At 39.4% G+C, this 27229-nt stretch overlaps 1 protein-coding gene and 1 pseudogene across 2 annotated transcripts in view; both read right to left on the bottom strand.

Annotated features, from left to right (window-relative positions):
* The window catches only part of BCL2 (BCL2 apoptosis regulator), a 170913-nt gene that overhangs the window by 84037 nt on the left and 59647 nt on the right, over positions 1-27229 (bottom strand). The window lies entirely within an intron of this gene.
* Positions 6951-26425, bottom strand: LOC106832851 (proteasome activator complex subunit 1 pseudogene; annotated as a pseudogene).

Here is a 27229-nt window from a genome sequence, read left to right as displayed (position 1 = left end):
CTTCCCCAGGTCAAAATTGATTGTTTTTTCTTCTGAACTTTCTTAGACTTAGTTGTTTACAGCTCTGATACTGCCTCTAGAGCATAAAATCCTGGAGAGTAGAGATAATATCTGTTTTACTTTGCATTCCGACACCATGCCACAACCATGGTAGTGTTCCTGAAGCATAAGCAGAAATGAAGTTACTAGCACTGGTAAGTGAATTTACTAGCTACCATTGCCTTCCAAGTGTTCCTCAGAATTTGAAGGTAACAAACGTTTATGAAGTACCTACTATGTAAAGGGAATTCTAGCAGGAGCTGTAGAAGCAAGCAAGCTAGTGAGCTGTGATGCTTATAAAGTGTCTTTTGAAAGATCTACCTCACTTTACTATGCTAAGCCACCAAATACACAATTATATGAAGACATATCCAGCCTGGTGAATCAGCATTCATTCAGAGACCTTTCCTCCATTGCTGGATATCCTAGGGGGAAGATCCCTATGTTTCAAAAGCACTCAAGAAAAGGAGGCTCAGAACTCTGGAAATCAGGGCTGCTCTTTCCTTTCAGGACAGAAGTGGCTTCATAGGAAAAATACAGACATTCCTCTCTTAGCAGTATGAATTCTCAAACCCAAAAGTTACCTTAACTTCAGTTATAAAGAACATATAAAGCCATGAAAGTAGCTGAGAAAACATGAATGGCTGGGAAAACTAAAAATTTTATTACCTGTGAAGTTGTGCTGCTGGATGAAAACTTTTGTAAGGGATGATAATTTTTTGTTGGAAGACTGGTATTTTGATAGCAGCTGTGCAAATTTTTCTGAAGCGTCAAGGTGGTCTATGACATAAGGTAACCATATGTCCAAACTTGTCAGAGAGAGTCCTGGTTTACACCTGTTGTCCCTGCAAAATTATTAATAGTGCCCCTCCTTTTACTCTCCTAACTGTCCCAGTTTGAATGATAAACTATATGACCATTCTATCTATGAGCATATTATCGGACGTCATGGCCTGTCCATATAAGGCAAGATGGTTTGCTCAAATACACCGGGGAGCTGATGCCGAGAAAAGGGGGGGAATCCAGGCTTCCTGACACAAAGCCCAGGCTCTATCTCACGGAACATATTTCCTCTAAGTTGCTTCCTCATCAATTAATCAAGAAAAACACTTTGGGAAATGTTAAAGATGCCTAAGCATGGTTTCTGCAAACTAGCACTTACAATTTATTTGGGGAGATAAAGCACATCCACATTCACTAATTAAACAGGGTCAGATATAGTCATAATATGGGGCCAACCATGTGGTTCAAAGGACAATTTCAGAAGGAGTTAGCGAAGGAAAAAATTGCTCTACGGGCTTCAGGCTTCAGGGAAGGTTTCTGGGAAACCAGGGAACCTGAACCTGGCCTTAAAGGAAGGAAGAGGGAGAAAGGAGAGGAAAAGCTGTTCTTCTTTGAAAAAATAAAAGTAGAAAACAAACAAAACTGGGACAAGAATAAACCACTAAGTGATTCTACAAGCACTATTATTTTATATTTTAGAAGATAAAAAACAAGATAAAACAAACACAATGGTCTATATAGCTTTCCCAAAATCTCACAGTGATTTAAGGCAGAGCAATCATCAGATCGAGGTGTGTTTCAACCAGACAAGTGCTGGCTGCTAGATGACAGTGCTCCTCCCTGTGATGTGGTGAGAAAAAAGCGGCCACCTTTTGAGTTCTATCCCCAGCTTTTTCACTAACTGGCCATGTGTCTGTGGGCAAGTGGTTTCATCAGTTTTGAGCCTCAGTTTCCTTAAGTAAAATGCTAGGGTTGGATGAGGTGATCTCTAAGAACCTTCCAATCTCTGGCAACCCATACCCCTTTTACAGTCAATTCCTGGTTTTGTTTAGTATGTTCTAGGTTTACCTCAATAGTTGACGTGAGTGTTCATTTCCAGCAAAATGGCAAACATGGGGTAGACCCTATTGGTCCCTTCTCACTCCAAAGATGTGAAATTCTCAAGAAAACATCACAGATTGAGCTAGGAAGGAAGAGAGAGAGAAGCATAGGCTCCAGGAATGAAAATAAAAATTGAAGCCAGAGCTTTAACAAAAAGTTGACTCCATGGTGCCCAAGAGAGTTTCAGACCTACACAAATTCCCCTAGGGATCTGGGGATAGTGATTAGATTCTAATGCCTATGAGGAAACATGGCCTTGGTCCTATGTGACGTAGGGGGAAGCCAGAGCTTTAAATCTCAAAATCTCAAAAGCTTTAAAAAGTCACCCTATCCATGAAAAGGGGAATAAAAATACTCTGCCCACTGGTCCAAAGATGAAGAGCATAAAATTGCCTTATATTCAGAGTTCAGGATACCTTTCATAAATCAAAACCCTAAACACGAACTACATTCAGTTGTAGGATCAAAATTTATACTATCTGTATGTCTGTGTGTGGGAGCCCCATGACAAAAAATGAACATAAACACAATCCCAGGACCACTGAAACTCCTTAGATCTTCGGAAAAAACAATATGTGTCCAATATGTGAGGACAATTTAACAACTAAGGACTCACAAGATTCCCATAGAAAAGAAATCTCTGTGAAGACGAACTTGCCAAAACACACACACAAGGAAACAAACTACCATGAGGGACAGTCATAAAAGGAAATTTTTAAAAACTAAAATCCTAAGAATTGGAAAAATACTACAATCTGAAACGGACTACAAAATAAGATTGTTTAAAATTATTAAAGTGATAAAAGAAAGACAAAACCATAATGAAATAATAGGAGTAAATGAAAAAGCAAAAGTAAATAAGCAGACTTGAACAAGAACAAAATAGAACTCCTAAAAATAACTCAATGGAAAAGTTAGACAATAGAGTAACACAAATATAGAATTAGTGAACTGGAAAAACAGATTTGAGGAAATCAACCAAAATGTAACATAGAACTTCCAAGTAATGGAGAATTGAACACACCGTATCTAATATTGGTCTCACCTGAAACTTCACTAAAACTAAGGAAACTGACCATTGAAAGACATAAAGCCACAAGGACAGTGAGAACAGGCAAACGGAAAACAGTAATAAGATTTTGGAAGATGGAAAACAAATGGACAAGTAGTGATAGAACTAGCAGACCAAAGGAAGCTGACACCTAAATTAGGAGTAAGAAAAGTTAGGAACCAACCAGCAGATGCTCAAAGGTCCAGGAACAGATAGCGCTAGTTACCTCCAGAACTGGGGAGGGGGGAGAAGGGAAGAGTGACTAAACTAAGAGAATGGGATGGAAGCTATTTAAGAACCAGTTATATCTCTAGATACCCAGATCCCCACTTCAAGTCCGCCCTCTTGGGCAGCAGCCTCTATCTCAACTGGTAAAACTGGAGGTTTGGTCTCTAGAGACAGGGTTCCTGGATTGGGAGATGCCACACATCAAACAAAATAGAAAACAGCATATCGAATGCTGACCCCTCCAGTCTTATTCCTCACCTGAGCTCTCAGCACTGGGAGAGGCAGATCTTCACCCTGGAGGTGAGAGTTTGGAAGAGGGTTCTCTGGAGAATCTGACCATCCCCTTGGTTCTCCAGAGGAGACTTTGGGGGTTGACATTAGGAGTTCCCCAACAAATAGCATAGACATATTATTCTACAGTACGCTCAAAGTTGACAAGCCCCTCACGCATCTTCAGAGCTTCCAATAAGTTGACTAGTTCTTCCTTCTTAAATATGAGCAGACAGTCAAGGATTACCAGACAGGCAAGGAACACCTGCACATGGAAGAGAGTTCAAAACAACAGACAGAAAAGGCAGCAAGGAGGAAACAGAGACTACGAAGGGAGAAGAAAATTTCAAAAGAGACTAAAATGTTTTTTTTTTTCAGATAGCTACGAGAATGTCACACACATGAAAACAGAACAGAATGCTTAAAAAAAAAAAAACCCAACTATTTATAGATGAAAAGAGGAAATTTAAAACAATAACAGAAATGAAAACCCAATAGACAGGTTGGAAATTAAAGTTGAAGAAATGGCCCAAAAAGAGAGCAAAAAGATGGAAAACAGAAGAGAAAACATAAGAAAAATAGAGGACTGGACTAGAAAGTACAACACCCAAATAATAGGCATTCTGGAAAGAAAGACTGGAGCTAACAGAGAAGCCAAGAACAACAGATTGAAAGAACACACTGATTACTCGGTACAAGAGAGGAAAACAGACTTGCTCATAAGACAATTATTGCAAAATTTAGAATACTGGGGAAAAGCAAGGATTCTACAAGTTCTAGGGGAAAGAAAAAAAATCAGGTGCAAAGCATCAAGAATCAGAACGGTTTTAGCCTTCTAACAGCAACACTGGGAGACAGCATACAGTAGAGCAATGTCTTCAAATTTCTGAAGAAAATTTACTTTTGACCTAATTTCCTTCTGCAAGACAAACAAGCCATCAAGTGAGAAGGCAGAATAAAGACCTTTTCAGACATCCAGAGTATGACCGTATCTCTTGTGGATTCATTTTTGATAGGTGACTACAAGCTGGGAGCCACAAAAATGAGTGAGTGAAAAAAGAGGGAATTTCATGCTATCCATCATAGGACTAAAGCAGAGGGGTGATGGGGTGAGGTGAGCTGACAACTGGTCTGCAGGCACAGAGACCAGTCCATCCAGACTGGACCAGTAGATCAAGAGAAAGACATATTGAGGGCTGTCACCACTGCACTAGGTTTTAATTCTGATAGCCTGCAGGAGAGTGTGCTCCCCTAAACAATAGAGTAAATCAAGAAAGGGAATCCAACTCAACCAGAACAGCAAAAGAAAGTTCTAGAATAACAAAGAAGAGAAATCCCAGCATGACATCTGTACAGCAGACCTAGAGAAAAGTCCTGATAAAAGGAAAATGGAAGTCTTCAGGAGGAACGTCATCAAGAAAAGAAGTACTAGAACTAACTGATTACCGATGTGATCAGCCTTGTGGAAAAGCGTACTGGATAGAGGGGAACTCTGCCATAAGTATGAAGAACACTAAGGAAAAAAACAAGACAGATATTAACTTCATAAAAATAAAATATTCAGCTGTTAATGCTATTTACACAGGCAAACTAGTGAAATCACTAACAACTGATTTAACCAAAAATTGCAAAATAGTTATAGTGGGAGAAAGCGGGAGGGAAAGCAGTGAATACGGCAATGTAAGAGAGCTAAATCTTTATTTACCATAACAGGAAGACATCATGAATAAAATTGATAAAACAAGGATAACAGGACACACATTATTCAGACATGTGGAAATGGATACATGCCAGAAGAAAAACTAAAATATGGAGTAATGTTCCGGGGAGAGGAGGGTGGGGTAGAATTTGTTCCCATAGAAATTAAGGAAGCAGCACGTAAGTAAATACTATGTACAAGGATGTTTTTGTCTACAACGCTTGTGGAGACGTAAAACTGAAAATAACCCAAATGTTCACCAACAGCGGAGCAGCTGAAGAAACTGTAGTACAGTCATACCGTAGAATTTTCTTAGCTATTTTTTTTAAATGAGTTAAATCTGTATCCATTATCTGGAAGGATATCCTTAATGTACTGTTAAGAGAGAGAGACAAGTTATAAAGTAACGTATATAGTATGATTGGATTTTTTTTCAAACAACAACAAAACACATTTAATTTACATGAATATATATGTGCATGTGTTTATATGACTTGGAGAAACATGTAGAAGAATGCACACCAGAGGTTAATCTGGTCACCTTAGGAAGCTAAGAATGGAAAGAGTAGGGAGAGAATAAGAAAAAAATAAGACCACAGAAAAACAGAGAAATGGGAAATATGAAAAACAGGTTAAGAGACATGAAGAAGAGAATAACAAGGTCTAATATACATATAATGGAACACTGAGAAAGATATAATAAACAGAACTAGGGAGAGACAATATTCAGAGATTATGACTATTTTCCAGAATCTATGAATATTAGGAATCTTTAGATTAAAGAGGCATAGTGAATCTCAAACAGGACTGTGGTGAACTTGCAGATCATCAAAGACAAGAACAAAAGGGAAAACAAAAAAGAAATCTTTATAGCAATTAGAAAGAAAAAAATATGTACCTCTAAACGAATGACATACTGTTATGGACTACACCTCAACAATAATAGATATTGGAAGGAAACGAAATAATACTTTCAAATGCTGAGGAAAAATATCTAGGTAGAACTCTATACCTAAAAAATTATTACTCAAGACTGAAGGTGAGTTAAAGACATTTTAAGATAGAGACTGAGAGAGAGAGTTTAATATTCCCAGATCCTTGATGAAATAACTACTCAAGAATGTACTTCAGTAAGAAGAAATTTAAACTGAGAAAGGAGGAAACAGAGTCCAAGAAGCAACAACAACATTTATTGAGGGCTTACTCTGTACCTTGCTGCACACCAAGCACCTTTCAAAGTGATTTACAAATAAATTAGGATTCAAATTAAGGCAGTCTGGTTCTGGATTTCATAGTCTTAACCACTATGTAAATAAAATGGCACCTATTTTGATAAATTTTTAAAAATAATTTGTAGAAAAAATTGGATGGGGACAAAAGAGATAGAAACAAAATGACAGATGATAATAAAATATTCAATAGTGTCAGAATATGAGAAAGAGAAAAGCTGAGTTAAAGTGTTCTAAGAAGTTGGCATTATATTGTTTGGAAAGCAGATAGAGATACAGATAAACTTTAATTTTAGACTTTGCTAATAAGTATAATTAAGGTTTAAGGGTAACAGATAAAATAACATAAAATATATACGTTACAAATCAAGAGGAAAACAATAATCTTTTTCTTTTTTTTTTTAACAGTGTGACTATATTCATTGACCTAGGAGGCAAGGTGTAGGAGAAACCTCAACAAGAGAAAAGTGGGGGAAAGTCTGGAGTTCCCAGTAAAAGGCAGGAATACATCACAGAATGAGAGGAGGCTCTCATACATCATTCCCTTTGTTTCTCCTCAGGGATTCCTGCAGGATGATGTCACATAACACAGCACAAGCACTGCAGATCTACATGACCATCGGCCATGGTCCTGGTACTCTGTGTCATCCAGCTCACGCACCAGCTATGGATAATCGTGCACATGGAACTGCTAGGCACAGAGGAATCCTTGGAGATTGAAGCCTATCAGCTTGGTGTGCAGGGTGGTCATCAGCTCAAACACCGTCTCCTGCACAGCCATTCCAAAACTGTTCCCATCCTCAAGCCAAGGTATCTGCAGCGGCAACCAGATAGTGACCAGACTGACTGCTCAATGACAGGTCTAGTTCCAGGCTTGAGACGCTGCAGGACGACCACCATCTTCTTGCCATTCATTGGGTCTGGGACCAGGAGGACCTTTGTCTTCATCTTCCCCTTTTGTCTTTTCACCATTATCTTCCTTCTCCTGCTGTTTCTTCTGCTCCTCCTTCTCTTTCCCATTGATTTGATCAGGCATCAGGATGTCCAACAGGGCCTTCAGATTGCTCAGGTTGGCATCATTGAGAGCTGTCTCCTTTAAAAATGCATCCAGCTCAGAAATCTTCTTGAGGAAATAGCTCCTGAGCAGGCACTCTGTCTTTTACACAACTCTTCACAGAACACATCTACCTGGGTATAGGCTTCAGGCTGGAAGGCCCATGGTCAGGGGGCCTAGCGACATGAGGAGCAAGGAGTGGGCACAGGGAAAGGAAAGTGAAATCAACAGGAAAACTCAAGTAATTTAATAGAAGACAGAATGGGAAGGAAAAAATAAGAAAAGAAGAGGCATGGCATATAGAAAACATCTGGATTCCTGGTGAATTTCAAATATATGACACATAATAAATGTAAATGGCTTAAACTAATCTGTTGAAAGGCAGAAGACCTCAGATTGAATTTTGCAAAACTCTAGCTGTTTACAAGAGAGAAGACTAACACATAATGTCCCACCAAAGATAAACATAAAATAATGTGTACACATAAAATAAAGTGTCCCTACAAATAATAAATGTTCAATAAATATTTGCTTTAATTGAATGAATGAATGAATCTGATAAAACAGACTTTACAATAAAAAGCATTTAGGGGGATAAAGAGGATCATTGCATAATGATAAAAAGATACATTCACCAGAGATCCTTCTGTATACCTAACAATACAGTGTCAAATATATATATACATATAGCAAAAATTGATTTAATTATATGAAGGTAACAAATTCAAAATTACAATGGGAGACTTTAGCACACTTATCTATGAAATCAATAGACCAAGCTAAAAAATAGAAAAAAATACAGAAGATTTAAATAATGCATATTGCAAATTTCACCTAATGGGTATGGAACGAGAACCCTCCACCCAAAAAATAAAGAATACACATGAAATGTTTATAAAAATTGACCAGGTTCTAGGCCACAGAGCAATTCTCAACAAATTTCAAAGAAGTGCTAACATTCAGACCACATTTATCAACCAAAATACAATAAAAGTTGAAATCAATAACAAAACCACAACCCCCAAACCCCAGTACATTTTGAAATTTCAAAAACACACTGCTAAATTATTAATGCAAAATCAAAATGAAAGTAACAAAACATTTAGAACTGAACAATAATTAAAACCCTAGATTTCAGCAGAAGGAATGTTTAGCATTAAATGCAGTATCAGAAAACAAGAAAGATTTAAAATTAAGAAGATAGAGAAAGAATAATAAACTCAAAGACAATAGAGAAATTTCTTTTTACACAAATGGATAAAGATAAAGCAGTAGGAAGGCAATACTAAAGACTAACAAATCAATAAAATAAAAACAAAGAAACAATATAGAGAGTAGGAACAAAACAAAGGTTGACTCTTTAAAAAGACTAATGAAATAGGTAGATATTAAACAAGAATGAGCAAGAGAAATGAAAGAAAGCACAAATAAACACTACTAGGCATGAAAAGAAGCCACAACTATAAATACAGTTAAGATTTTTTAAGTATGAGAATTCTATTCTCTACTTTAAAGCAACATATCTAAAAACAGATGAAATGGAAAATCTCCTAGAAAAATAAGTTACCAAAATTGACACACAAAAAACAGAAAAAGAACAAAAGTTCCTGAATGTATTTTTGTAAGTTCAGTCTAAAGCTAGATTTTAGAAATAGGTTGGACAGTACAAAAAAGGAAAGCAATAGATCAATCTTGTTAAAAATATTAATGCAAAAATCCTAAATAAAATATTAGCAAACATATCCAGAAGTGTAGTGTGTGTATAAATATACAATATTTCTTTTAAAATGTATGGGTTTTGATATGATATGTGATATATATGATATATATCACGTATCATACATCATGTATGACATAGATCATATTGATCACACGATAAATACACGGTGTGTGTGCATGCGTGTGTGTGTCTGTGATGATCCAGTGTGGTTTATCCCAGAAGCTCAAGGAAAGTTTAACATTAGAAAATCTTAATGTAATTCACCACATCGACAGATTAAGAAGGAAAAACTATATACTCTTCTCAATAGATGCGGAAAAAACATTTAATAAAATTTAACACTCAGTCACAACTTAGAAATACAATAAAATACCTAGCCAACCAAGAACGGAAGCCAGTTTTTCCAAAGAAGTAGTTTCCACTGAGAACCTACAATAAACTTTAGGAACATACTTCCTTTAAAGTCAGGAACTAGGTAAATAGGCTTTTTCTATCACCCCTCCATTCATCATTGTGTGAGATATCTAGCTGATGCAATAAAACAAGAAAAGGAGTAAGAGAATGTGGATTAGAAATGGAGATACAAAAGAAGCACTATCTGCAGATAAGATTGTCTACAAAGAGAATCCATGAGAAACTACAAACAATTACAAGTAATATGAGAATTTGGCAAGAATGCTGGAGACAAGATTAATGTACAAACATCTGTGGCATCCTTATCAGCAACAACCAATGAGAAAATGTAATTTGTAAAAAGATCCCATTAGCAATAGCAATAAACTATGACAAACCTAGGAATAAATCTAAGGAAAGAGGTGCAAGAGTTATATGAAGCAAATTATAGAACTTTACTGAAAGTCCTAAGACCTAAATAAACATATATCATGTTCAGAGATGAGAAGATTCAACATTAACATCGATTCCTCCTAGTTAACAAATAAATTGAATGCAATTCATATTAAAATCTCACACAGGTTTTTCATGAACATTTTTATCTGGTTTTAAAATTCATAGAGAAGAATTAAGGTCAAAAATCAGCCAAGATAATATTGAACAAGTATAAGATGGGGACTTACCCTACCAGAACCAAGACACTTATGAAAGCCTTACAATTAAGACACAGTAGGATTGGAGCAGATACAGATAATAGGCCACTGCAACAGAGAGAGCCCACCACGTATAGGAATTAGCGATGTGACAGAGGTAGCATTATAAAACTGTGGGAAACGATTGAACTATTTAATAGATGGTTCTGGGACAACTGATTATTCATACGGGAAAAAAAAAAATAGATCTCTAACTCACACTGTACCCAAAAATGAATCCCAAGAGAATTACAGTTAACTTTAAAATATTTAGAAAAAAAAATAGGCACTATTTTTATAATCTTGAGCGAGGGAATGACACTATAACACAAACCATAAAGCAAAAAAAAAGAAAAAAATCTTGGTAAATTTGATTTGACAACTTCTTATGTGACAAAAGACACCAAAAAACAAAGTTTAAAGGCAACAAATAGACTGAGAGAGAGGAGATAAGAAACAAAAAGTATCCAGGATACATAGTGAACACTTAGTAATCTATAAGGGAAAAAAAAACCCCAAATAACCCACTACAAAAAATAAGCAAAGTCTATAAAATGGTAATACATAGAAAAAGAAACCCAAATGACCAAGAATCATGAGAAAGAAAAGCATAGCTTCACCAGAAATCAGAGAAATGTAAGTCAATACGACAATGAGATACCTTTTCAATCTATCAGATTAGCAAAATGTAAAAACCTGATAATGCCAAGAGTTGGAGAAGATGCAAAGCAACAAGACGTCTCATACACCGTTGCTGGAAATGTAAACTGAGAGCAATCTGGGAATATCCACCAAAGGTGATGGCGTTTGTACCCTAAGACCCAGAAAGTTCAGATCTACATCTACACCTTTGAGAAGCTCAACATGCCCACATGGAAACACGCCCAAAGAAGTCCACAACAGCACTGTGTGTAAAATGAAAACAGCCAGTCTCAACTGCCATCAGTTAGGGAATGGATATATTACGATATATTCATAGAAAGGAAGCTTTATAGCAGTTAAGGAAACTAGCTCTACATAAATTAAGATAAATCTCAAAAACATAATTTTGAGTGATAAAGCAAGTTGCAGAAAGATGGATTACTGAATGAGACATTACTGTAGATGTTTTAAACTCACAAATAATACTAGTTATTGTTTATGACACAGAACTATGGAGCCAAATGCAACATGTGTGTAATAACACAACTTTGGAAGAGTACTTACTTCTAGGAAAGCTCTAGGGGGAATGGGATCAGGGTGGGGTGGAAAAGAGGCTTTAACTGTAACATTTTCTGTAAAAAAGCTTTTCAAAATGTGGCTAAATGTCAACATTTATTAAATCTGAGTTGTGGGTGCCTAGTGTTTACTGTATTATTCTCTGTGGGTTTTTTTCTTGTATTTCAAATAGTTCAAAATTTTTTAAAGTTACATTTTAAAAGGATGTGCGTATGTGACATTTATTTGCCCGTCTCCCCCATCTTTCTAGGTATATGGTTGTGTTAGCAGGTTCTGGAAACCTGAAGAATAGCCCAGGTTCTAACACTACCACATGGTGTGACCCTGAGCAAATCACCGAATCTCTCTGGGCCTCAGTGAACTCATCTGTAAAATGGGGATAGTCGTTGTGCTTATGTCTTAAAGAGCACTCTGGAATTAGACAGATCTGAATTTGATCCCCAGCCTCACTACTTACCATCTGTGAGACCTTAGTCAATTAACTGGAACTTTCTAAGAGGTATTATTGTCATCTATAAAATGGAAATAGAGCTAGTATTTGGCTCACAAACTTGTTATAAGAATAAAACAAAATAAAAAATGAAAAACTCTTAGCACAACACCATCAATAAAATAAAGTTACAAAACTGAGAAGACATTTGCCATGTATATAAAAGACAGGGGTTGGTATCAAGAATATATTACATACTCCAATAAATCAACAGGGAAACAAACACACCAACAGAAAAACGGGCAAAGGATAAAAAGAGAATTCATAAAGGAGGAAACTTGACTTCAGTAAGCAAATGAAAAGATGCCCAACTTCACTGGTAATCAGGAAATCACAATTGAAACCCTAAATAACTATCAAATTGGCAAAAGAAATTTTTAAAAGATTATGATGACACATATTGGAGAAAATATGGAGCAACAGAAATTCTCAAACCATGCTGGTGGGAAGGGAAATTGGTACCATCACTTTGGAAAGCAATTTGGTGACATCCAGGAAGGCTGAAGATGTATTAACTTCACCACTTTGCGACTGGGTGTATATATACCCAAAGGAAACTCTCCTGCATGTGTGCAAAAAACATGCGCATGCTGTAGCATTGTCTACAATGTCAAAAAGTTAGAAACAACTATAATACTCTTCAAATGGACATTTTAAAAATTAGAAACGGCCTTAATGTCCTTGCTTTGATAGAATACTACACAGCACATACCATGGATGAAGTAGAGATCCACGTTTTACAACAGATAAATCTTACAAATGTAATGTGGAATACAAACCAGATGATATCATTTAGATAAAGGTGAAAAACTTCAAAATATACATATTGTCTATGGATACACACGTGTAAAAGATGCAATCATGCACGTTAACAATAAGCATCAACTTTAAATTGATGCTGTGCAGCTGAGGGAAGGGAGAAGGGGAATGGGGTGGGGAAGTGGTTTATTTCCCTTTGATTCTTAAAAAAATTAAAAAGATAGCTGGGAAAATCTTAAGCAAATATGACGTAAAGATATGACAAAATGATAGTAGATACCCCTGCATTTGCTATCTTGTTGTCTATATTTCCTTCTTGCTTGAAATATTTCATAATTTAAAAACACCATGTTCCACAGATTTTTAAGATATCAATAGACACTATCATTTGTTCCTAGGAGCCCCCTAAGGGAGGTTGGGCAAGTGTTATTATCATCACTTGACAGACAATGAAGGTGAGGGAGGAACGGGCACTGTGGGCACATGGTGGAATGCCGAGGACTCAAAGCTCTCATCATCGAATGGTGATGCTCCCTTCACTCATTCAGTAACTTATGTAACACAGGGAAGTGGAACTTGACGTAACTTAGGGTGGGCGGGTAAAGGAGAAGACAACCTCTTCCCTTCTGGAACAAACCACAGCCTGAGGAAGGGCAATGACATAACTCGATAAAAAGGGAAGAAGCCAGCTGCCCGGCCATCTGACAGCTTCTCAATGAATCTGTAATTCACTGGTGGAGAAGCTGACCATTCACTGTGCACCTGCTGTGGAGGAGGAAGGGGCCGGAGGAAGTGAGACAAATGACCTCAGTCCCAGCATCACTTCGCCTTCAGAGCTCACCATCCTACGATGGACAGCACAGCACGCTGCATCCAGGGCATGAGACCTAAGATCCACTCCAGGATTCGTCCCTTACACGCTCTGGCTTTTAGCTCTTCTTATTTAAAACTGAGGAGATGGCCTACCTTCTCCAGGCCAGTGAAACTCTAGAATCTATCTCCTTTCTGTTTTTTGGGACTTTTTTCTTTTCTTTTAAAAGAGGAGCTTCCACATTTTAACGTTTGCACGTGGTTTTGAGGCTCAGTCCTGGACATGCCACAGCCATGTTCCTTCCCTCTGGTGACATACCCAAAATGCAAGTAATAGTACCTGGTATCTGGAAATCTGAATCAACGATCCTCCTCTGCCGCACCATTCCCACTCAGGGGGCCTGCGGACTCTTTGGGACGGAGGTCAAAGTGACTGCAGCTTTAAGCCGCAACTAACATGCTCCATCCCACCGTTGGAGTTAACACATGCTTTGGGGAGGTGGGGTGGTCCCGATCAATAACTTATCCCCTGACGCAGCACTACATGCACATTTTAGGCTGGAAATAAGAAAGAATTTCCCGGCCGTAGGAATTGCCAAAGAGCAGGGTGGGTAACTGAGGGAGGTTGCAGAGTCTCCTCGGAGATCTTTTAAAACTCGATACAATTCACATATCTGAGAGGGTTTTTTGCAATCCTGACTAGAGACAGATGGACTGGTGCCTGCCCTCCCAGGCACACGGCCCTGCCTCCTGCTTTCTCTTACTCTCCTCTCTTACATCTGCCTCCTGGAGATCTTCTTCCCCCTAGTGAAGCCCACTGACTGCCGTCCTGAGGCTTGTTTTCCTTCGCTTCCTTGCCCCCTCACACCTTTCCTTGTTATGTTATGGAAAGCTGGTCAAGGGTCAGAGTTGCCCAACTACCCACACATAGTTTGCTGGTAGCATCAGATACACAGGCAAAACAATTCCAGCCTCAACTCCAAAGCTGGATGGAAACAGAGAAAATTAGCTGTTGCTAACAATCCGTTGTAAATGAAAATATGATCCCAGTAATTGATTTTAAATAGATTTTTAAAAGAATCCTTGGCTGCATTTCATCAAGAATACAGTTTCAAAAGCGTTCATTCCAGGGTTGGATTTTTTTCCCCTTTCTTCTGGCTTAAACCCCAAATGGCCAAGATCCGAGTCTGAATAAACAGTGTGGGTGGTGACTGTTCTGTGAGGCCCAGTAGAGGATGCAATCACTTTCTTACTCGGTTCAGCATTAAATCATGTGAAACTCGCCTGATTACTCCACAGAACTTTTACTCAGTAATGGAGGGCTACAGAACATGTACCCTTCTCCACTTCTCTGGGAGAAAAAAAATTAATTCTCCTAACTGCGAATGTTTAATTATGTATAAAGTTCATTGACCTCACAGGCGGCTGTCAGATGATCTTGCGAAGGCCTGTGAAAGGCATCCCAGGAATGCAGTGATGTGGGCAGAAACCGAGTGGATTCATGCCACCGAATGCTTCAAATGGGACGGAATCAGCAGCCGTCCAGAAAGACTCCAGTGAAAACAGAACTTTAGGATAATCAGTAATTTAATCTCACCTAAGCATTTCTAGGCCTTCAAAAGTGATCACTATAAATCAGAAACTAGGAAAAATCCCATAGGAACGGGACCCATGACGACGCAGTGAAGTAATTCTGTTTGCTGGTTACTGCCGCAGCTGGCTGGAAATGTATCTACTTGCAAGGTTCTTTCCCCGTTTTTAGAGGTAATGCTTTCTGACTTCTCTGCTACTGACATGAAAAGAAAATGATGAAGCAATCCCATTCATAAATACACGGTGGGGCCTGAAGGAGACAGCGGAGTCTATGTTTATTTAGACAGTTCTGATAGAATACAGCACCCGCATGTGTAAGCAGGGGCTCCATCCATTTGTCAGGAAATGCCCTAAAGTGTGTTCTTCACACACAAGGTTTGGATTTTCCTCTTCAGGCTGAGGGAGCTGAAGGGGACAAGCAAAATGACCTTCCAGAATGTCTCTCTCTTCTAGTCTCTATCTGGGGCATACCCCTGTCTACTGGCACCCAGGCTGTTGTGAAAGCTGGCTGTGGGAAACATTTGAAGACAGGCTGGTTTGGGCTTCTTGGTCACGGGATGTGGGAGCCCCAGGGGACGCTCTTGGGGGGCTAACTTGACGGGCTCTCCTACTGAGGGGGAGGAACTGTGAACTATTGGGGCTTGGTGCTTCCTAAGACATTAAAATTACCTGTTGGGGTCCAATATTATTTTCTTTCAGTAGCTTTCTCACCAAACATATTCACTTTATCTGTCAAAATATTATGCTCTCCATGGGTGAACATCACAGAGTTGTATTCTAAAACAAAACTAAGCTGCATTCGCTCTGGGATGCTTATCATCATGAATATAGAGAACGGGTGGCCAGAATTTAGCCAACAATTTTGATACTCTGAGGGAAGCAGAATGGAAGGAGTCTCACTTGTTCCATTTTGAGAGTCATCTGAAATCCTTTACTCAAATCAGCTACCTAGATTTTGAACGTCTGCATTCAATTCACATTAATTCAATAGATATTTGGAAAACACAAATAATGAAATAGGTGCTACTGGTGATATACAAATCAAAAAAGTATGAACCTTGCCCTCAAGCAGATCACAGATACAGAGGAAGACATTATTCTCTACTGGAGGATTCAAGAATGCTTCCTGCGTGGAATCTTCCCAAGGTGAGGTGGCATTTGACCTTCATGAACCTTTACCAAAAGTTCCGTTGACACTTGTGAACTGTGGTATTCTTGAGGGAAAGAGATATAACTGTCACTGAGTCATGCTAATTCATGGCTGGGGTTCTATAATTTTACCTTGTTTTTGATCCATCTGAGGGGTTTCCTGTCAAGATCCCTTCTTGAAGATTCATACTATTTAATATTACTTTGTTCAGTGAACAGTCAGTAAAAAAGAAAAGGAATTCCCTCTGTCTTCCCACCCTGAAGAAGAAAGGCTTCCTTCAAATCTTTAAAAATTTTCTAGAAATACGATTATCCCCATAGTTACAGGGGAAGTACACTTCCAGATACAGAAATGTGGATGCTAAGTAATATCCTAAATCATTTCCACCCTTTGGATACCACACTTTATAAAATTCCATGAAGGAAATGACTCTTACTTCTCATGAAGTTCCCACTGGGAAATCAGTGCAAGTCACAGTTATGAAAGCAATATCCTTCTGCTCACCCCAATTCCTTCCCTTGTCAAGGGGCTTTGCCACCTCCAAACTACACAGAAATTTAGGTATTTCTTGTCTATGGTCTGTGTTGTAGTCCACCTGGTCAGGTGGCAATTTGAGTACATGACTCGTCTCTGTTACATTATAAGTTCTTGGCCATTAGGGACTGCTTTATTCATCTTGATACTCCCCAGAGAGTCACTAAAAGGATGAATAAATGAATGAGTGAGTAAACAAATATGACAGAGATATCTATCACAGAGGTTGGAAACTCTTCAGTAAAGGACTAGATAGTAAATATTTTAAGGCATATGGTCTCTGTCATAACCAGTCTGCAGTTATAAGGGGAAAACAACCACAGACAATTCATAAACAAATGGGCATGGCTGTATTCCAAAAAAACTTGTATTAACAAAAAAAGTGGCAAGGCAGATTTGGCCCACAGGTCATAGTTTCCCGACCCCTGGTCTATGGTCTTTATCTCTGCCATAAACCTCGTATATTCTTTAAATTTTCATATGGCACCTGTGCTTTTCAGTAATTAGATAAAGTGCAGAAAATGTAAACATTCATTTAAGAGTGGTTTTGGAACTCCACATTAATGAATTTACTAAAGAAAACCCCCAAAACCCCAATAAACAGTAAAGCACACACAGAAATTAACTGGTACTCCAAGTGCATTTCATGGTTTTGTATATTGCATGCCTTTAAAAGGAACAGTTCTTATCTCAAAAAAAGAGGGTAGTAGTTTTGCCATTTATATCATCATTATCGAGTAAACTTGATATAAGATCTGAGTTATTGGGTGAAGAGTCTGGTGCTGGGGCATGGTGAACTTGACATTTTCCTGGAAAGGGGGAATAAATGCCCCCGAACCCCATTCCTGCTCTCCACCAGATCATTTGGTCTCTGATTTTACTGCTAAAAATCCTTCCAAAGGTTATTAATGCAGAGGATACTCCTTTTTCTTAATGACCCTCTGGAAAACATCCAACTACAAAGAGCAAGCAGAATCTCAAAAGCCCAGAAAACACAGAGAAGAAAAGGGTAGCTACAAGAATTTGATGAAAACAAGATGTCCCAGCCTGTCACCCTGGCCTGGTTTGAGAGTGCCCCGCCCATCATGACTCTTCGCCTCACTATCAGGCCACCTTTGGGGTAAAACACAATGTTAAAAAAAGGAGTTGGATTTGAATTGTGGTGGAAACTCAAAGGACACAAAGTCATGCGGTCAATTGCTTGGTCTGGAAAAATTCAACTAGTCTTTTTCAAGGTATCAGGAAATACACAGCAAACAACATAAAAATGAGCACCCAAGCTGACATTGTTTGAGACGGGCTACTCTAAGGTGGGGATCTTCAAACTGTATCAGTCACCCCCAGGGTGTCATGAAAGAGTTCTAGAGATTTCTTGTAAGACAGAAAAAATGACGTTTGAGCCTTTCCTTCATGCCAAGCTTCTCCTCAACAACCAGACCAGGTTCAAAAAATGAGGATTCTGTACCTTAAGAAGGTAAAAAAACCACTGATTTGCAAATGGAAGATGCCACTGGGAGGGAGGTGGGGGAGGGTTACAAAAGACCTGAGTTCAAATCTACCAGTCAACCTACGCAACTTGAGGCAGATTAACTGACTTTAATGTAACTTGTCCTAACTTTTAACGCAGGGCTAGGATATAAATATTACTGAGGAGAATCTGGAGAACAGAGGACACACTGTATATGGCCCAATTTATTTTAACAAACGTTGACGACCTATTACGTGCCTGCGTTGGAGAGTGAAAAGTGAATACGCCACAGAAGCTGAGCACGAAGAACAGGTGATCATCATTTACTGCTTTTTTTGCAACACTCTAGTGCCCGACCATCCTCAGTTCCTCCCTTCTGTTTATTGAATTTCCTACCCTTCTAGTCTTGCCACATCCCTTATTACCAGTCACTCCTCATTGCAACATCCCCGCCCCCCTGCCACAAAACACAGAGGCCACGCTCCTCATTATTCAGTGCAGAGCCCCAGCAAACAACATCATGTACCTGAGGTGACATTATTTACACAAACAATTCATATTTGATAAAATTTCAAGTTGCTGAAAACATATATGGCAGTGACACATAGGAATCTTATTGCAATCTTGCTTTAGGGTCAGATATATAAAAATAAAGACAAGAGTCAAAGAGAGGGATCATGTGGCATAGACAATGAGAGGGAAGTAAAAAGCAAGGGAGTACTGTGAAATTTCCAAAAAGCTGTTTACAATAATTGAGGACTTCCTCCATCTCAGTTACGGCTGTCTTCAGGGAACATGGACTGGGTCGTCTATGTCCTTTGAGGGAAAAATCACTGAAGATGAAGTATAAATGTGTCAACAGCCCACTGTGCAGCCTGTGAGGAGGAAGGATGATGTCCAAGAGCGAAGACTCAAACTCTTCACTCAGAATCCTCTTTTGCTTCCATTCAGACCAACTGAGACCTGGCATATCTATGGAGATCACTTATCTCTATTTCCTTTAAATCAACCTCTTGGGCTAGGCCTACAGGATACAAACAAATACCTCCAGAGAAAAAATAATGCATAAGTCAAGGGACTTATCTGACAAATTTTAAGTTCAATCTAGCATCGAGAGAAATGCTCTTAATGTCTTCTGAGGCTTCATGAGAATACTATCCGCTCCTTTCTTCTGGTTTCCAACTTCTTTAACAACCAAAACGTCTACTTGAGATATGAAATCTTTGAATAGCCCATCTCGAGATATCCAGAGGTTTTGTTTAACAAAAAGTAAATGGGCTCCTCTAGTGTGTCTAGAACAATACAGGTAAAATGTCTTTTTAAATCAATCATTCTAAAGATAGCTTCCAAGGAATGCTACTCCAGCCTCAAGAAACAGGACCACATGAGTTTATTTCATCAGTCTCTGGCAGCATTCTGGGCAAAGCAAACAGAAAATCTCGAGGAAAAAAAGAAACTTTCAGAGCCTGCTTTGGGCCCCTTCGCATTCCTTTTTTAAGCATCACAAGACTGGTCCTAGGCCACAGATGCAGCTTTTGGATGTCAGATGCAGCAGACAGATGTTTTCCCTTAAATCCGTTGTCTCTCTCTCAATCTGTTTATAGCTCTTTCCCTTTCAGCCCCCACCTCAAGTTCTTACTGCTAACTGCACGTCCTACAGGTTTCTTCCCTCCACACACTAAGGGGCGTTTCTCTATAACTTGTTCTCTTTTCTATAAGGAATGCACCCACTCATCAGGTAACCTGTTAACCCATTACTGGTGTGTTTGCTTCCTCGGCCATCTTCAAGAAATATTCTAGTAAAAGCCCCATAAAGTTTAGGTCCCTAAAGTTATGTGGCATCAGAAAGGGTTTTGTTCTTAGAAGTAAACTACTGAGGTCACATGACTGTGTTAGCCTCTTAAATCCATCAGGTATCTACTGATGGGCTCCCATGACGAGGTCAGGGCTAGTTATCCAAACCTATGATTTTTTGTTCTGGGCTTGTAGATGCTCTTCAGACAAGTCAGACCAAGGATCTCCATTTCTAAGTTAATTATGCAGATTCCATGGCAGCCAAACCAAGCAACAGATTTCAGAGACTTATCCAACCTTAGTACAGATTCATACAGAATAGGATCCAGACAAGAAACAGGATAGCATCTGCTGCTATTTCTCAAGCACGAAAGTGCCAAGAGACAAGGGGGTTTCTTGGTGATGATGGAATAGTTCTGTATCCTGATGGCGGTGGTGGTTACAGGAGTCTAGACATGGGGTAAAGTACACGCACACGCACACACACAAATGAGTGTTTGTAAAAACTGATGAAATTTGAGTCAGGTCTGGAGATAATGCTAACGTCAATTTCCTGCTGTTGCTAATGTATATACCATACACATTATACTATACACTATAGTTATGCAAGATGCTACAATTAGGGGAAGCTAGATGAAGGGTACATGGGACCTCTCTGTTCTATTTTTGCAGCTTCCTGTGAGTTCATATTTATTGCAAAATAAAAATTTAAGAAGTGCCATGAGAAAGTTAGTGCTTGCCTGGCAGCAGCTTGCCCAACTTCGCCTAAGTGTATGTGAAGCTTTATGCTACTGCTTTTTCTACTTACAGTATTGTAAAGTATTTCCTATGACCTTTCTCTAAGAAATGAAGTCAACTTATCTTCTGATTTGTACAGTGTGGCCTCTCTGAACAAGAGAGCTATGGAGAGGGTTGTGGAGGGATAAATGGTTTCTGAAAGGTTCACACTGGACTCACCCCTGTCCTGCATTACAGCCAGCATTCTAGTCAGACAGCATCTTTTTGTTGTTTCATGGGTGTTCCCAATGATGCAGAGGTTTAAAGAGGGATAAGGTCGTAGCCCCAAGTGGCAAACATATACATGAGGTCATTAGAAGAGGAACGGCGAGGAGAGGGGAATCTAACTCAGTCCTAGATTTTGCTTTTCCTTCTGACTCCAAAAGTTTCCCTAGGACTTCTTATGGCTCCTCCTCACCCTGGGGCCAAAGCACCATCTCCTCTGACACTCCCATGCAAACTCGTCTGCCCCCTCCCCAGTTATTCGGCATTATCCTGTTTGTGGCCTACCACCACCTTACTCTTTGGTTTCCCTGTTTATCATCCATATCTCTGCATTCACATATGAGCTCCATGAGCAGCTTGATCCTTCTGCTCACCAGTGTCTCCCCAACACTGAGGACAGTGCGGTGAGTATTTGTTGACTGAATGACTAAAGAAATGAATGAAACATCTCCAAAGCAATGGCCTGTTATTAGACTAAGGCAATTTTCAAACATACAGATCATTATGAAATGACACAGAACCTTCATTAACAATCATTCAGGCTGGTTTCTGTACGTCGTTATTTTATGTTTGGCTAAGAGAGTAAATATGACAAATTTGAGTGGCGTCTTTAACACAAGCAGCTGAGTTCAAGAGCTACAGGGATCCTGACGAAAAGACATGACTCCTGGTGCATTTTCTTTCTGAGGTAAAGAGAGACCAGTAGTAGGTAAGTAGACAGATGGGGACAGAGGAACAAATGTGTATCTAAATACTCATTTTCTCATCTCCAAAGACGTAATGGGATCTCGATACTTCCTTTACCCTTGTAAATCAGCCTGCAATGAATGGGGGTCCTCCACCAGGGCCAGAGGCAGACGAGCACCAGGTGGCCACAGGTGGGCAGAGAGAAGGGAGACTCTGCGAGCATCCTGAATGATGTCATCACGTACCGTGTGTAGACTCACAAGGGTCATGGGAGGTCAGGCGTGAGGGCTGCCTGGTCACCAAGTCACTAGTCTAGAACTGTCTTCCCCTGGAACACGTCACATCACTGTTCAAAACAGGAGAGGCTTCAAACAACCCTCCATACTCAACATGTCAGAAGAAAACTCTTAGCGGGTTGTGTTTTTAGATGTGGTGAGTGTTTCAAATAAATGACTAACCTTACACGTATCTGCTTTAGTGAGAAGGAAAAAAAAAAACTCCCCCAAAAGACCCCTTAAAATCGTGAGAATAAGAAAGAAGGAGGCAATGACCCCTTAACTTTAAAAGTATACTTGGAGCCAAGCAGCGTGGGTCTTCTGATACCGAAGTCAGCCTGTGCTGACGGACTCCCCTTCATTTCACGCTTCTCTTAAAAGAAAACAGGCCGGACTGTTTCAGTAAATAACTAAAGGTCAGAGAAATGCTACTCACAACACGAGCAAAATAACAGCGCAACCTGCCAAAATGTTTCCTAAGGCCTAACAGGCAGAAAACTCCAGTGGCGAAATAGTCCACAGATCTGACTGGTGAGAAGAAAAGGTTTGTGCCAGTAAAATCTGCCATGAGGCCTCTAGCTCAAATTTCATCAATAAGAAATAAAAACACAGATTATGCCATCAGCTTCAACCGGCATTTATAGACCACGTCCCGCATAAAGAAGCAGGTGGTTTATGTGTGTAGTTTGTTTTTTCAGGCTCCTCTCCTTAGGTTGTATTTTGACTTTAGAGCCGAGTGTCAAAGTGGTGGTGAAATGACTGTACATTTGTCCCTCCGTATCCACGGGATTGACTCCACGAATGTCTGTAGACACCCAAATCCAGGGATGCTCAAGTCCCTCATATGAAATGGCGTGGTCCAATGAATATGGTCAGTCCTCCGTATCCGCGGGTTCGGATCTGCAGACGCAGAGGGCCAACTGTACTCAAAAGCAAAGCTCAGAATCAATTTTGTAAAATCACCTCCTAAATCAAACTTCCAACTGGTTTAATTCCAACCACCTGAGGTTGGGCACCGCACGTTCATTTGATCTTCAGAATTTCTCTGAAGTGAACAGGATGCAAATACCATCATAAGAGCTTTAGAGACTAGAGACAGAGAAAAACACACCCAAGGCAGACATCAGGACTCTTCATTCACAGAGTACTGTCTCAAGTGATTCTGCACTAATAAGCTGCTGGGATATCGTCTTCCCAGGGCACCCCTCCTCTCAGCCTTATAGATAATGCCACACCTGAAGCCATGCCACCAGACTTGTTGCAAAGATTGGATGTCATTCAGCTCTGGCTTCCACGGGCCTTCTAAGTGTCAACACTCAGCATACTGAGTGGGTTGAGTCAATAGCATCCATATCCTATCCATATTCTCCACGGTTCAAAATCATAGAGCAGCGCTTTGCAAAATACCTCCCACGAAATACTAGTCCTGAAAGATGCTACTTGGGTGCAAAGTAATTCTCATTCCATGATGAAATTCGTTTTGGAAATGCTTCAGACTATTACTACAGTCCCCATTTCAGAATCATAATGCATAGGAGTGTATTAAAGATTCTGAGAAGTCCTGCAGGAAAGAAATCTGTTCAAGTCAGCATTTCCTAAACGATTTTCAGAAACCTTTTCTCAATTAATCCCTATTATCATCCTGAGAAACTGCTGTTTTGTAGAGGACACAGTGAGGATCGCCACCCTAGAGGAATTTCTGATTCATGTCTAATCATATCTCATCTGTCGTCAAGTCCAATTGATTCTTCCTTCCTGATACATGATTGTGGTGGATCTGCCCATTTAACACCCTGTTGTTAGTCTCCTATTCTTTAACCTATTGCTTCATAATATCATAGACTCACAGAAGGTCAGATCTGGAAGTGCTCTAAGAAATAATCATAAACTAAATGTCAACCCCCAAATTTAACAGAGTTGTTAACCAAGGCCCCCAAAGTGAAGGGAGGGGCCTAAGTTGTCATAGAACAATATGTTTGGTTCCCTAAAGGCAAGGGTGGTTTCAAGCACTTATGCTCTGTTCCCACATCCACACTGTGGCAGGGATTACAACAGGCGGCCCCCGGTGGGGAAGAGGAGGGAAGGAACGAGAAGGGAAGCCACCAGAGCACCCACTGAACGCCACCCACTCGCACCTACATCCTCCCCCTGAACTCAGACAGCTCTGCAGGTCGGCATTTGAAAGACAAGGAAGCTCCAGGCCACACAGCAAGCAAGTAGCTGTGCCAGGATTTGAGCCAAGAACAGTCTGACTCCAAAACACATACTCCTGCAGTGTATTCTACTCCCTCAACAAAGAGGCCTTCAACGGACGCATGTCGAATTACATATTAAACCAGGAATTTGCATATCTGAAATTAGTGGCAGAGACCATTGCCACTGCCGTAAGGAAGGACACAAAGTGAGCCCTTGTTTTCCATCAAAAATTCTATCATTTGTGAATGTGAACAAGATAGTGAATGTTTTAATTCACTAGTAATGAAATTAAAATTTTTAACTGAAAAACTGAAATTGAAGTTTGAAATCAGTTTTTGATTCAACCAAAAATTGAATCAAGTTAATCAAGTAATGAGAACTGAATTCTGGTGTTATTGAATATCACATATAGTATATTTGCAAAGTTTTGCCTGATCATATTTTTTTTAACAGAAGAACTTTTTTTTAAAGATTGGCACCTGCTAACGTCTGTTGCCAATCTTCTTTTCTTCTTCTTCCTCTCCTCCTCCCCAAAGCCCCCCAGCACATAGCTGTATACTCTAGTTGTGAGCGCCTCTGGTTGTGCTATGTGGGACACTGCCTCAGCATGGCCTGATGAGCGGTGCCATGTCCACGCCCAGGATCCGAACTGGTGAAACCCTGGGCTGTGGAAGCAGAGCGTGGCAACTTAACCACTCGACCATGGGGCCGGCCCGCTGCATGACCATTTAATGTTAGAATTTATTGGTTTCTCTGGTCAAGTGTTGATTCACGTCGGTTATGTTTTGTGAAATCTCTCATGGGCACAAGTCCAGTTAGTACGATGATGATGACGGTATGGTGGTAGTATATTTTCATTTTATATACAAAAACATATACTATTCAAAACTGCTATAGTCTTAATGGGGAAAGGAAACTTTCCCCAGATAATCAATTGATAAACTATAAGAGCATTCTTTTTCATATTCATCTCTCAGTAATCCAAATTTAAAAATCCAAACTTCTTTATTTGCATTTTTGAGACATTTTGAACACTAGTAAGTGATTTTTTTCCCACTTACTAGTTGAATTAGTCTTTTTTTATTTCGAGGAGGATCAGCCCTGAGGTAACATCCGCTGCCAATCCTCCTCTTTTTGCTGAGGAAGATGGGCCCTGAGCTAACCTCTGTGCCCATCTTCCTCTGCTTTATATGTGGAACACTCAGGGCTAATCTTCCTCAAATAAATAAATAAATAAATAACCAAAAAAAAAAAAAGGAAACAAAAATAAATTATGAGGGTGAATTTATGTCTCTACCACTTTTAGTCCTCAAATATGAGTAATGATAATTTTCCTAATACCTCAAAAAAGACATCAATGAGATCTTCCCTCACTATTAGATATAATGAAGAAGGGAACATTTACAAGGAAACAGAACTTGTTAAACCTTGATCAATTGTGTCATGGTTCATCAAAAGAAAATTTACTTTCAAGTGAATTGACAACACCTACTTGACTTTATCACTTGCTTCATTAACATCCCAAACTCCCCTTATTTATTCACTTTCTGCATATGTCCTCCTCTTAGTGGGAGAGCTCCTATAAAAAGTAGTATTTTACTTCCTCCCACATCCAAGTAAACCGGATAGCGTCAGCTCCGCATAGGTTCTGCATAGAGAAATCTGCATAGGGAAATCTGTCAGATCTTGGTCTAGAATAGAATAGGTAGCAGGCAGAAATTAAGGAGAAAAAAGAAGAGGTAAAACAAGTAGCTTCCTAGCATCTGCTATTTCAGATCTGATTTTTTTTTAAGTGATTGCACAGACAACACATACCAACTCTATAAACAAAAACATATTTTAATGGTAAACAGAATTACCCCTGGGAAGAACACAGTTTGGATTTGTCCCTTGTTTCCCTCATTGTGAAAAATAATAATAGCTGATGCTTACATAGTGTTTACTGCTTGCCAGGCACTGCTCTCAGAACCTGACTGCTATTAACTCATGACAACACTGTAAGGAAGATGCTATGACAACTGGCACTTTGCAGATGAGGAAAAGGAAGCATCGAGAACCAGGGGGAAAAGGGCAGAGTTGGCTCAGGTCCATGCTGCTAAGACCTGAGATACTGACCAATAACGAAGGTGGCCGGGTTTGCTGTTCTGACGTGCTTGGCTGAGAGGTATAGTCCAAGTAGTTAATAGTCATTTCCCATATAAGAATGCATTTCAATATTCAGGAAAGGGTTAAAATATCCTGTGGTCCCACTGCCATATCGCCTAAGTGGGGCTGCCCAAGCCCTGGAGGACCTCATGGAGGAGGCACCTGGGGCTATTTCAAAACATCAGAGAGAGCGCAAACCCCTCCCTAAGAACATCAGCCATTCACAGTCTAATTTTGGAGAGAAAACTATTTGAGGTGGATATAGAGACCTCTATTATGACAATTTGATTATTTCTTTTACATTCTGGATATGAATAATTGAATAATTTAATTGCTAGAGTTAAAGACTTGTCTGTTTTCAGGAAAATGAGATTTTTATTTGGGATTCCCCAGTATATTAGAAAGATGATTCTTAGTATAATTGTGGGCAAGAAGGAAATAATATACATATTTGTGGCTATGAGCAGCTAACCAGAAAAAAAAAAAAAAGGAAAGAAAGAAACTGTCTGGACTTGCACAGTTCCAAAATCTGCTGACTGTTTTCTTCTTTTTCCACCCTGCTAAGCATTTCTTTCTTATCGAGGAGGATTCATTTCCCACCTGTGTCTTTTACGTTCTTGAAATATATATAAAGTTAGTGTTTATCTTCCACCCACTGAAAGCATGTTTAAGTTGTCCTTTCTTTGGATTTTCCTTTTAGGAGTCATGATTTGTTTGGCAAGCTTCGGCACGAGAGAAAGCTTCCTTTTATGTACAGCAAACTCCCGACTATTTAGAATGTTTGCTTGGGAGATAAAGGGATGCCTGGTGGTTTTTCTGCTTTACAACAATTACCATGTACAACACGAC

The sequence above is a fragment of the Equus asinus genome, chromosome 7, assembly GCF_041296235.1.
Source record: "Equus asinus isolate D_3611 breed Donkey chromosome 7, EquAss-T2T_v2, whole genome shotgun sequence".
Lineage (NCBI taxonomy): Eukaryota > Metazoa > Chordata > Mammalia > Perissodactyla > Equidae > Equus > Equus asinus.
The sequence above is the reverse complement of the archived record's forward strand: the minus strand, read 5'-3'. Positions and strand labels throughout refer to the sequence as shown.